The 12,054-nt window shown below is 33.6% G+C and overlaps 1 protein-coding gene across 1 annotated transcript in view; it reads left to right on the forward strand.

The window, feature by feature from the left end:
* Positions 1-3,266: 3,266 nt before the first annotated feature.
* LOC117175806 (PDZ domain-containing protein 2-like) overlaps positions 3,267-12,054 on the forward strand; it is a 261,442-nt gene continuing 252,654 nt past the window's right edge. The window contains exon 1 of the mRNA XM_033365556.1: positions 3,267-3,571. The gene's annotated coding sequence lies outside the window, so the exon portion shown is untranslated. The remainder of the gene's footprint in view (positions 3,572-12,054) is intronic.

A 12,054-nucleotide genomic window follows, 5' to 3' on the forward strand; every position in this document is an offset into this window, starting at 1 on the left:
CATTATTTAGTTTGCTTCTAAAGTTAGAAAAGGAAAATAGTGCGCACGATGGCCTTAAGACAAGATGATTTGGTATTATAAGAGGATGCCATAAAAATGTTTCATTAAATGGATCTATAGTTTTTACAGTGTAGACAGCTGTTGATAATTAAATTAAATCTTGGAGGTCTTGGAAAGCATCGAACATTATTTTGGTCAGTATAGAAATAATCTGTGTCTAGACGTTCAGGAAGAAGATCATGATGTGTATTAATCAGTAAAACACTTGTGTTCAGATAAATTATTTGAGGAATGCTCCTCGACCTTTGAAAGTTATGATTAGTATTATACTTGGATAGATACCACGCAGGCGAATATACGTATAGATGTCACCGATGATATTTCAAAAGGATCTTCACGGTATTCGGACTCATATGGCTATATAAAAATAGAAAATATATCTAGAATATCTTTACAAAAATTATTTGAAGTATTAGTTTTTGAGTTATTAAATATTTAAGCTGAAACAGTTAGGAGCGTGGAATAAAACAGTCGTGCGTGCATGGGCGGGAGTTCAACGAAGTGCAGTTGGTATTCTCTTTTTTTTTTTTTAAATAGGATGCGCAATTTTTTTCAATTATAAAAATAGAACAATAAAAAATTTTGTTTCAATACTAATGCATATTATGAATTGTAATAATATAAAATTATTGAAATGATATACCTTTTTTAGGGTAACTAAGAATAAAATTTAATGAAAAATAAGAAACAGATATAAAAGTTACTTTATTTTGCAATATCTGAATAAGCAGGCCCAGACTAAAGTTCAGAAATAAATATAATATACATTTGATATAGTAGAGTTGAACATAATGCAGAAAACTTTGCATTGTGGAGAAAATCGAGTGCGAAGCACGAAACACGAGATGAGAATGTGTTCGTTAAAGCCGAAGGAGCTTTAACAAAAGAGAATTCACAATCACCAAATTACAGTTGTCGATGCTTTCATCTTTAATTTTAAAAGGCCTGCACACAAATGTGGGGCAAATTTAAAGACCGAGCGCGTAGCGCGAAGTAAATACATTATCTAGCGCGAAGCGTGAGAACCAATTGGCGCGCCCTAGGTGCACTCAAACTTGCGAGCGAATTGAGTCGAGCGCGAAGGGAATTTTCCCGCGCAGCAGGCAGAGTTTTATTAGGTTGCATTTGTTGATATTCTTCAAGCAATTTAAGCATATATATAACTCTCAACTACGTATATTACGAGAGATAGCACAGTCATCTTCAAATGATTTTTACGTTAATTGTCATTAATACATTGCAATTTAATTGGATAAACTTCCGAAAAGGGGATATGCCCGATTTTCTTCGCACTTCGTATACTTATGTATTTTGGGGCGCTGATTACGAATATGATAGTGAAAATTGGCTCAAATTTGATTTTCATGGTGAAATCGGCAGAAATGAAAGTGACATAAGTCTATAACCCCATGAGGCGTTGAAAAAGGGGTAGGGGTGTGATCTTACATTGTTTCTGTGACCAGTCCCAGGGTGCCTTTCCGCCCCCCATAAGGCGTTGGAAAAGGGGTGGTATGTAATCTTACATTATTTCTGTGACCAGTCACAGGGGTGCCTTCCGCCCCCACGTGAAGTTGGAAAAGGGGTAGGGGTGCGTACTAAATTATTTCTTTCACCAGTCATTAGGGTGCCTTGTCGCCCTTACGTGGCGCAGGAAAAGGGGTAAGGGTGCGGTCTTACATTATTTCTGTGACCAGTCATAGGAGTGTCTTCCCGCCCCCACGTGACGTTGGAAAAGAAGTAGGGGTGCGCACTAAATTATTTCTTTCACCAGTCACAAGCGTGCTTTTCCGCCCTTAAGTGGCGATGGAAAAAGGGTAGGGGTGCGACCTTACATTATTTCTGCGACCAGTCACAGGGGTGCCTGTCTGCCCCCATGTGAGACAAGATAGATCACTAAAAAAAATATTTAGTCGGAACAACTGAACATAGGGTTGGTACATATTGTATTGCTTCTTCAGCAATAGAACAATTATGCTGTCTCAAGCAAACCTTTTTCTCATTGATCCTTCAAAATAAATAGGGGAGAAGTAGGTAATACGGCGCGCATAAGATATATCACTCGATAGAAAAAAATATATATTCGAGAATGCAATTGTAAAATCTTTAACAAGTAGATCAACACCTTAGCTTTATTTTATTTATAGAAAAAATCAAACCTATATCAATTAAAATACAGTGAAACCCTTCAAAAGTCCTCCCTTCTATAGCCCCTCGGAGAATCGAAGCCGCGCCACAGATTGGTGTAACAGAAGCTGCGCGGGGTCTGCGGTTGTAGCTCAGGCGAGCACTCAGGCGAGCACTCAGGCATGAACAAACAAAAGCGGAGTGGGCTATAATGAGTTATTTCCCAATCACCGTCAGCCACAAAATCGGCGCTATAGAAGAGTTCCACTGAACTTAATTATTAAGACTTCCAAAAAAGTGTGTGTGCGTCAACTTATCCTACCTGTCGTGTAATGCGACGCGTACTAATAATTTGATCCATTTGCGAATTGAAAATAATTGTTTATCAATCTAACGCATAATCTCAGTAGAATCAGATATCTATCTGATATAATCAATATTAGTAAAGGTATATTAAATTTGGAGTGAAATTTATTTTTCTGAACTGTCATGATAGATCAGAAATACACAAAACGAACTTTTCACCTTAAAAATTAAACAATTATCTTAATTAACCTAATTTTGTCACCATTTGATATTACATTCATAAATACATATATTGTTGCTAACTTTATTTGTTCATAATGCGCAGATTTTTATTCAAGCGACCTCATCGCATTACCTGTTTCTTCCCTATCTTTTATGATTCCTCCGTACCAAATTGCCAACCTGACTACCGAGACAGAATCTCTCTTCAATGTAATCACTATGGAAAGTTAGCGGATAACATAGGACGCTGTGTGCCCGAGGATTTACATGCCGAATAGAATGATTTGAGGTACACGGTGAGAGAAGCATCTATAAACTAAACTTCTAAAGTCTAGTCTAGAGACTGTACGGCCAAACAGTGGCAATTGTTTGGGGGGGGGGGGGCTTTCGACTACCTATGTTGTTCTTGATGTTGAGGGGCCAGGGGAGTTCACATTTCTCAGAGGAGGGCGAACCACCGTGTTCGTAATCAAAGAGACGACGAAAGAGGCGATCCATGGCACGGAAGAAAGTCTGTCTACCAACAGAGCCAGTCCAGCACCGCGCGTTGTCCCGAATGCACGTGAATTCCAGATTTTTGCTTGACGGTGACACGTGCCAAATGTTGCTCATCCTCATGCCCTTGATTTAAGTATAAACAGCCCTCAAATTGTCATAAAATAAATTTAACAAACCTTCTCTTAGACACATAATAAAAGGCGATAAGACCATGCTGTGAATTTATTTTCGTGTTCTTCAAATTACTGTGGATGTTTTACAGTTTTTGATAATTTTTTAGTTCAAATGTGACAGATATACACAGTGACTGTGATTGTTGTTCGTGACCCCGAAACTGAATCGACTTATCCAGGATTGAATGGTATGTTGGATAGGCAGTACCATGTATTATATAGTTTGGTAGTAGGTTAATGTTGTTTCCAATTGTTTGTTTTAGTGTATTCCAGATCATTAGAGTTATTCTTCCACAAAGAGAATCTTTGTTTTAATGTATTCCAGATCATTAAAGTTATTCCTCTACAAAGATAATCTTGTTTGGCAATTTTATTGAATCACAAAAAAGGTATCTTAAAAGAAAATACATTTTTGAAATCAGTAAAGTTGTTAGCTGATGAGTTAATAACGTTTATAAAGAAAGAACATGTGCCCATACGGTTGCAATCTATTTATTACTTTGTTTAAACATTCTCAAAAATATTTTAGATGATCGATACTTTCAACAATGGCATTGATAATGATTTCTATAGTTCTCCATAAATCATATATTTTAGTGGATGGTTAGTAATATTTATTATTGACATAGTCGTTGATATAGCTCATCAGTGAAGAATTATTGGCTTTGTAAATTAGAGTTCATAATAGAGACACACTCTGCAACACTAGATAATTGAAATTAATTACAAGGCGCGGAAAACTAGCATTACTTGCAGATTGTGTATAATTAACTTGAAAATGGCTTTCTGAAATATCTGGAAATTGTCATTATCGCAAAGTCTGCACCTTAAGCTTCTTCTGAATGGTATGTAAACCAGGTTATCTGGCAGCGGTAAAACTGCACACATACAAGATTAAAATTCTTAAGCAATAGGAGTGAAGGAGAAAAGTTACATCGTTTTGATCATTATGAGATTAATATTACCTGAATTGTATTAGCAAGATGACGATAGCATAAATTGCAAATGTCGAATGTAGCTTGTTAACGTAATATATATGGCATAAACATGTCACTCCCTTTTTCACTTGGTCCAACGTGTTCCACGTTCCTAGCGCGAAGTGTAATATTGTCCATAGCATAAACAAAATCTTAAATAGTGTGTAGAGTTAGAGTTCCGCCCATTTTATTAACAAGTCACGCTCATAGCTTTTACATTGACTTTACACTATGAACAATGTGTTTATCTTAATCTGTTGAAGTGTATAAACATCATGACCCCTTACTTGACCCATATTAACGATTCAAATGTCAGTGACATAATTACTTAAATTGGTAACATGGACCCTCCTAGGGTGCTGCTCTGCTGCACCCTTTCATTCGAATTTATTAAATTATAGTTTATTATACGATACAATGGTCAGATAAAAATAAGAAAAATAGCAAGATTGAATGCAGACAAATTCCAGAATTTAGTGTAAAATATTTTTTAAAGTTTGAAATTCAAAATTATAAACTTTCTTTCCAAAATTCTTCAGTTCAAAATTTCAATATTGCAAAATATTACATTATATTTTACTATTTCTTTTAAGTTTTAATATTTAACTAAAGTTTTAGTCACAAATGACTTATAATGGAGGGAATTTTCACAAATTCTGATTTAGAGAGTTCTCGGTACCAGAATAAACAATCTTTCACTTTATGTGCATAAAATTTCACGGTGAAAATTTTTGAAGTGCGCAAGATATTATTAAAATCAAAAGCTTTAAATAAAAAAAAGTGTTATAAAAGAGTTTTCAACTGAATAATTTAAAGTTTAGGACAATCAAAATTCAACAGACTAAAAAATAATGAACAATTGTAAATTATCTATACAATAACTACCTAGGGTTTCATCCGTTTGGATTACATTTTTGTATGGATTTCCTTTTTTGCAAACAGAAAAAAGAACTTCTAGTAACGCAATGCATTTTACAAACTTTTTGGTTTTGAAACTCTCTACTGAAAAAATTTAATACGTGGATAAATTCAAACTAAAGAAACGTCACACCATGAGATATCGGCGGGATATCCCATTTACCTTCCAGGATATCCTAGGCATATTCCAGGAGATCTTAGGGATATAGCGAATAATATTGTACAGGGCGGAAATCTTGACATCCCTGGGATGTCCTAAGGATATTTAAGAATATCCTAAGGATATCCCATTTTTGTCTCAATTTCATATGCCAAGGATGTTCTCAACCTGCCCGAGGCAAAATCCTAATACTCGGCAAGCCGTTCCTGCATGCTCTGTCACGAAAAATAGAGTTCTGCGGTTTCGCTCGATTTTATTGTATTGAGCGAGTACGTAGCGAGGTTTCAAACAAATATTCAATGTTTCACAAGTGCTCGCTAAACCCTCTTTAATGCTCGCGGAAGCCTACTTATTTCCGAATTCGCAATTTTCGAGGAAAAACGAGGACTGAAAAGCTCTCTCCAACCTCGCGCAGAACTCTATTTTTCGTGACAGAGCATTTAGGGAGGACTTGCCGAGTATTAGGATTTTGCCTCGGGTGGTAATAACCATTGAATAAAGGAAAATTAATATTTTTAGATATTAGCGTAAAAGTGAAGATTATCCTATTCTTTTGAATGCGCGATTTTTCCATATTTATCAAATGTCATTATAAGAATAGGATATCTCTGAAACTAATTAATCTCTATTTCCATAGTGATCGATATTGTAGAATATAAGTTTTGAAATTTTAATTCTTATCAATTCAAGCCTCTCTTTCTAGAGTAAATATTATTTTAATTGACATATTTTACATTAATAAATTAATACATATTTTAACACAATTTGAAAAAATGATTAATAAATATAAATATTTTCTTAATTTGTAAGTTATAAAACGATTAAATAATGAAAAAATAGGTTATATAAATGCTTCCGTTAAATTTTACTAAGTCGATTGAGAGGAATAGGATTTAAAACTTTTCTTTTCCCTTTGGAGGATTTTTAGACGGAGGAAAAATCGCGTATTCTATCATTTAATATATTCCTGGAAATTCAGATATATCTACTGCCAATTATATTTATGTTTAATCGTATCAATAAAATAAGAAATAATTGAACAATATTAGCAATTTTTTCTGGAGATTTTATATAAAGCACAACATTGTGAAATACAATAACAGAGGTAATAGTAAAGTCCCCTCTAAAGTCACTTTCAGGTAAATTCCATCATGGCTGTCAGTGTGCGAAAACTTCATGCAGTAATAAGCGACACTTTAACAAAAGTCAACAATTTCTGGAGTATTCGTGTCGGATTATAATCTATTTTCATTTATATTATACAAACCAAAAAGGTTACAGCAATAACAATCAACTAAATTTTTTTTAGAAAGTGGCTTGTTTTTTATTGTAAGTTTATTGGTTATGGAAATTATTCGCGGTAACAATTTCCAGATTTGTATGAAGTGGTTTTTTGTCAAACGGATGTTTGTGAATCTTTTTGTTTTCGGGTATTCTACACACGGAAAAAACAGTATTGCCTCTCGAACTATACAGAATTTTAGTTCAGCGAAAGACGGGTATATAGTGTTTTGTCCCATGCGGTATTGGTGAGGCAACTATACTAATTTGTCGCGGGCCAAATACACAGTTTCGCATACACGTGCGACTCTAACCTTACAATGGAGCAGAAGCGTTATGTTCTCGAGGCGTTTTTTTTTTGCTAAAAGTTTCTTTGTGTTGTATGTATTTTGTCAAATCTCCACGTTTTGAGACCTTCTGAACCAAGAAAACAGCATTTCGCGAATGTGTGTGTGTGCGTAGATTTTTAGTTTGTAGCACCATAATTTTCGAAAGATTTGTCATATAACGTATTGTCACCTCAACGAACTTGTATCCTTCGTGGATCAATATGACGTTTAGGAATACTAGTATAGCTGTTACGCCTATACTGGTAAAGTTTATTTATTTTAATCAATATGCATTTCAGAAATATTGGATTCCATCTAAACAATTGTGTATATCCCGCTCAGGACATTGAGTGGATATCGTGCGGGGCGGAAATCTCGATATCCTTAGAATATGCCACGGATATCTCGGGAGATTTTTGGGACATTTTTCAGGATATCCCATATTCTGCCGAGATATCCTAGGGATATGGCCAGGATATCATTTTGTTGTAAGGGAATGTTTTTTCTTGTGAATTTTCTAATGAGGTTATTATGAATATATCTATGTTCAATACACGGAGAAAAAGATATCGCACAATGATATCGCAAAACCTCTGTATTGAAATAAAGAGCAATATGATAACGTACAAGTAGGTTTCGGAGCTTTTTAAGATATTATGATGCACTAACATCGCTTGGCCACTTCTAGAACCCTCGTATATATAATATAATAAAATGATAATATAATGTAAAATCTTGCAAAGTACGATATCACGATCTTACGTTATTATAATGTGATAATTGCGATATATAGCGCAGGAATTACGGTACACGGTAAAAAAAATCTTCAGGCGAACAAGTGAATCGAGAATATATTAAACTCAAAGAAAGTGTCCGCTTAGATTAGGTAAAACGTTTAGTTAGAAGAGTTAAATATTTAGTTACTTTATGTAAACTGTTTTCGTAAATCAGTAATTTGGACAAAATTGCAAAGTTGGAGAGTTTATTATTTTCGACAGATTATCTATAATTTTATTATCTTTAGATTATAAAAAAATTTAGTTGTTATAGAAATATTTTAACTTACAGTAGTCAATCTTTGGTCTGGTATCGCGAAAATGAATTTCCCTAAAATCCGTATAATGCATTTGGAGGTCAATTTTGTTATTTTTATCGCGTTTCTTGATATTTTAATATAGTTATCGCCTACAATCGAAACAATTGTAAATTATTATTACCGCATCATAAACTCTATTTAATATTAACAGTCGCGCACATTTTAAGCGGTATTAAGCGTTTAATTGTCCAAAGAAAATCTGAACTGTCACTGCTCCCGCTTAGAACGCCGCCATTTTATTTCGCTGCTCCCACAATGCATCGGCGCTCTTCCGATAATTCCTTCAGGCACCTATTCTTAATATCCCAATTATAGCTGTAGTTATTAGGGGTTTGGCTATACGATATCCCTGGTATATGGAAAATGGTCAAGGATATTCATTTTTGCTGATCCAGGGATCTTTCTTAATTCCTTCGTTCGTTTTCAGCTAAATGTTTAGCTATAATGGGGAATAATATCCCTGTCACAGCTCAATTTTTTTACCGTGTATATATTGTAATTCTTGCAATATCGTTTTCTCCGTGTAGGGCGGTCAAAATTCTTTTTCAAAGAGTAAAAAGGCTAAATGGTACTGCTATTTTATTATTTCGTACAACAATTCCGTTAATTGCAGTGACTATTCAGTTAGGAGCAGCAACTAAGTAAATGGTTGTCCCAAATAAAAAAATGTCAGTACCCTATCTTACAAACTGAATAGTTGGCCCAACTAACCATTCTTTTCCGTGCATTTTGTCCGTTTTGTTCGTCAACTTTAAGCACGGACAACTTTGTTAATTATGCAGGAAAAGATCTGAAAATTTATTGGAAGGCATTTTCAAGTGTGCTCTTTCAGAATCTGACCCAAAATTTTCGAAAAAACCTCCGAAAGAGGTCTTGACAATAGCTGCATTCACAAAAACTCCGCTCAAAATGTCCAAATAATAAAGTTATGCACAGAAAATTCATTTTTCATCATTAAGTGGTTGTACGACCACCCCTAAAATAACATATTTACGAAAAATCGCTATTTTACGGATTTTTCTGAAAATAAAAAAATATAAAAAAGGAATATAAAATAACAAAACAAAAAACAAGGTTCTTTATAAACATCTACCTCCACGCGGTAAGAACTGGAAACATTTTTATCAAAGAAATGGCTACAGACGTTCCATACGCAAGCACATACAAAAATTTAGAATATGTTTATAAAAAAATCATTAAAATAAAATTCTACGTAAATCCAATTCTACAGATTTTCAAAATTTCGACATAACACAACTTTTATTTATTTTTAGAACTAAATTTATTTGAAATTTTTTGGTATTGAAAATAGTATTTTTGAAAAGCTGCCGATTTTCACCCCTTTGAGCTATTTTATGGTGTGGTAACGAAATTTAACCTTAGATAACAAAAGAAAATATGTCCGTAAAACAGCGATTTTTTGTAAATACGTTATTTTAGGGGTGGTCGTACAACCCCTTAATGACGAAAAATGAATTTTCTGTGTATATAAGCTTATTATTTCGACATTTTGAGCCGGAGTTTTTGCGATTTCGCAATCCTCTTTCGCATCGAAAGTATGATTAAAAAAATACCTTAAAAAATCACGTTTGTTTTTAAAAATTTAAAAATAGGACCGGAAGGGGTTGTTTTTCGAAATTTTCGGGTAAGATTCTGAAAGATTACACTTGAAAATACCCGCCAAAAAAATTTCAGACCTTTTCCAGCATAATTAAAAAAGTTTTCCGTGCTTAAATTTGACGGACAAAAACTCTTAATTAGGAGACCCATTAGAGTAGTTAAGAAAATAATTTAAACAAATTTTTATTTGGGCCTGTGATGTCTAGAGGCAATTGAAAATTATTGCTTTTCTGCAACAGTTAGATTTTCAGTCGGGATGATTTTTTAGAATAATATTGCTAACAGCTCATTTTGCTTGGTTCCTGATTTACTAAAAAATATAAAAATTAACAAAAATTTGGTTTGACGTAAACCAAAAAGTAGACAAAAATAGTTATTTACAAAATATTTTTTCCCAAAGATGGACATTTTCGCCTCTTACGGTTCTTAATTTTTCTTTCTTCTTAATCATATATGGAGTAGAATTTGCCAAGTGTCCCCCCGCCTAAAATGTTGAGGTCCTTCTCATTGTAGATTGTAGTGCTCCCCACTGTCACATTTTGACATTAGGAGCCTATGAAATTGTCACTGACTCTCACTATTCGCCCCCCCCCCCCCTCTAAAACTGTGACATCCTTTTAAGAAGCTCCTGAAGCGGCGCACCTAGAACAAAAGGGTTGTCAAGATACAAGGGTCCGAATTTCCTCTGATTCACCCCGAACGCTAACTTTCAACTGTACATAACTCTTAATACTGTTATCCAATTTCACTTATTAATAAGGGTTTGGAAAGGTCTTTTGACGAGGTTTACTTAAAAGTAATCAATAAAGAATAAAAAGATTATTTCACCTTGATTTTTCATTTTAAAATACGCTTTTAAGTTTTTCTTCAAATGCGGTATTTCTTTTTTTTAATTAGGATAGGAAAAAAGCCTAATTTACTCTCCCGAAAAGCATCTCAAAATGAATATGGGACGGAAAGTATTAGTTGAGGTGTAGAAGGTCGTACGAGCGCGTATTTTTTCTTTTATTTTTACTTTAATCTAGCTGGAAAACAACTTCGTTATTTTCAATACGGTTACATTGTAGGAACACGATAGTTAATAATGAAATAATAAACGGTCTTGGTGGACGGTTCTGCTCACCTGTTATATTTTGAGATTGTATATGATAGGTGTCATTGCCTCCCATGTTTTTGGTAGTTTTTTTGTTTTGTTATTAAGATCTTTGCCTATAACAATTTGGGAATTTAAAAAGACTCGCTGCACGTGCCAATATCCAAGAGTCGTCTCAAATCAGTTTTTTTACTGCTAAAGCTCTATATCAATGGGCGAAGAAAAATTTGCCTGAAACGGTATCATTTTTTATCTCCAAAGAAAATTATGCCACCACAATTAAAACCTTAAAACACGATTCGATTCTGCAAATAATGTGTTGGTCACACAAAAATACTATTCTTTTGTATCCTATCCAGAATGGACTCTGATTTTGTAGAAGTATTAGTCATCTCCACAGTATGTAATATTGCCAAAGAGAAAGGTCGTGAAGAGATCGCGAAGAGAAGAACAGAGAGAACGTTAAATGACATTTGAAAGAAAAGAAGACTCAAACGAAAAAGCATCTCGAATTGTTATAGGCAAACAGATAAACGCCAAAAAACTACTCAAAACATGGGTGGCAAGGGAACTCATCAGAAACCATCTCGAAAAGTAACAGGCGAGCATAACCACCCTTCAAAATCGTTTATTATTTTGTTATAAACTATCGTTTTCCTACAACGGAACCGTCTAAAAAATTTAACTGAGAGAATATCTAAATAGTTTTACAGCTACATAAGAGTGAGAATTATATAAAATATTCGTTACGCGTAAACTATAGCTCGTACGACCTTCTGCAACTCTATCTATACTTTCCATCCCTTGATTCGTTTTGGGATATTTTTTAAGAAAAAAGTCAAGCTTTTCTAGACTAACAAAAAAAAAAACTAAAGTTGCCGAATTCGGAGAAAAACTCAAAAACGTTATTTAAAAACAAAAATCAAGCTAAAACAGTTTTTTTATTTCTATTAAATACAAATAATAACAATTAAATTTAATTAATTAAATTAATTAATTAATTAATTAATTAATTAAATTAAAAATTAAAATAATTAAAACAAAATTAAATTAATTAATTAAATAATAACAATTAAAAAAAAATAAAATAAAAACAATTTTTTTTATTTTTCAACATAATCTCCTTGGAGCTCTATACACTTGGTCAGTCGCTTTTCAAGTTTTTTTAATCCTTCAGAAAAGTGCGTTTTCGGAAGT

This window comes from Belonocnema kinseyi, chromosome 7 (genome assembly GCF_010883055.1).
Source record: "Belonocnema kinseyi isolate 2016_QV_RU_SX_M_011 chromosome 7, B_treatae_v1, whole genome shotgun sequence".
NCBI lineage: Eukaryota > Metazoa > Arthropoda > Insecta > Hymenoptera > Cynipidae > Belonocnema > Belonocnema kinseyi.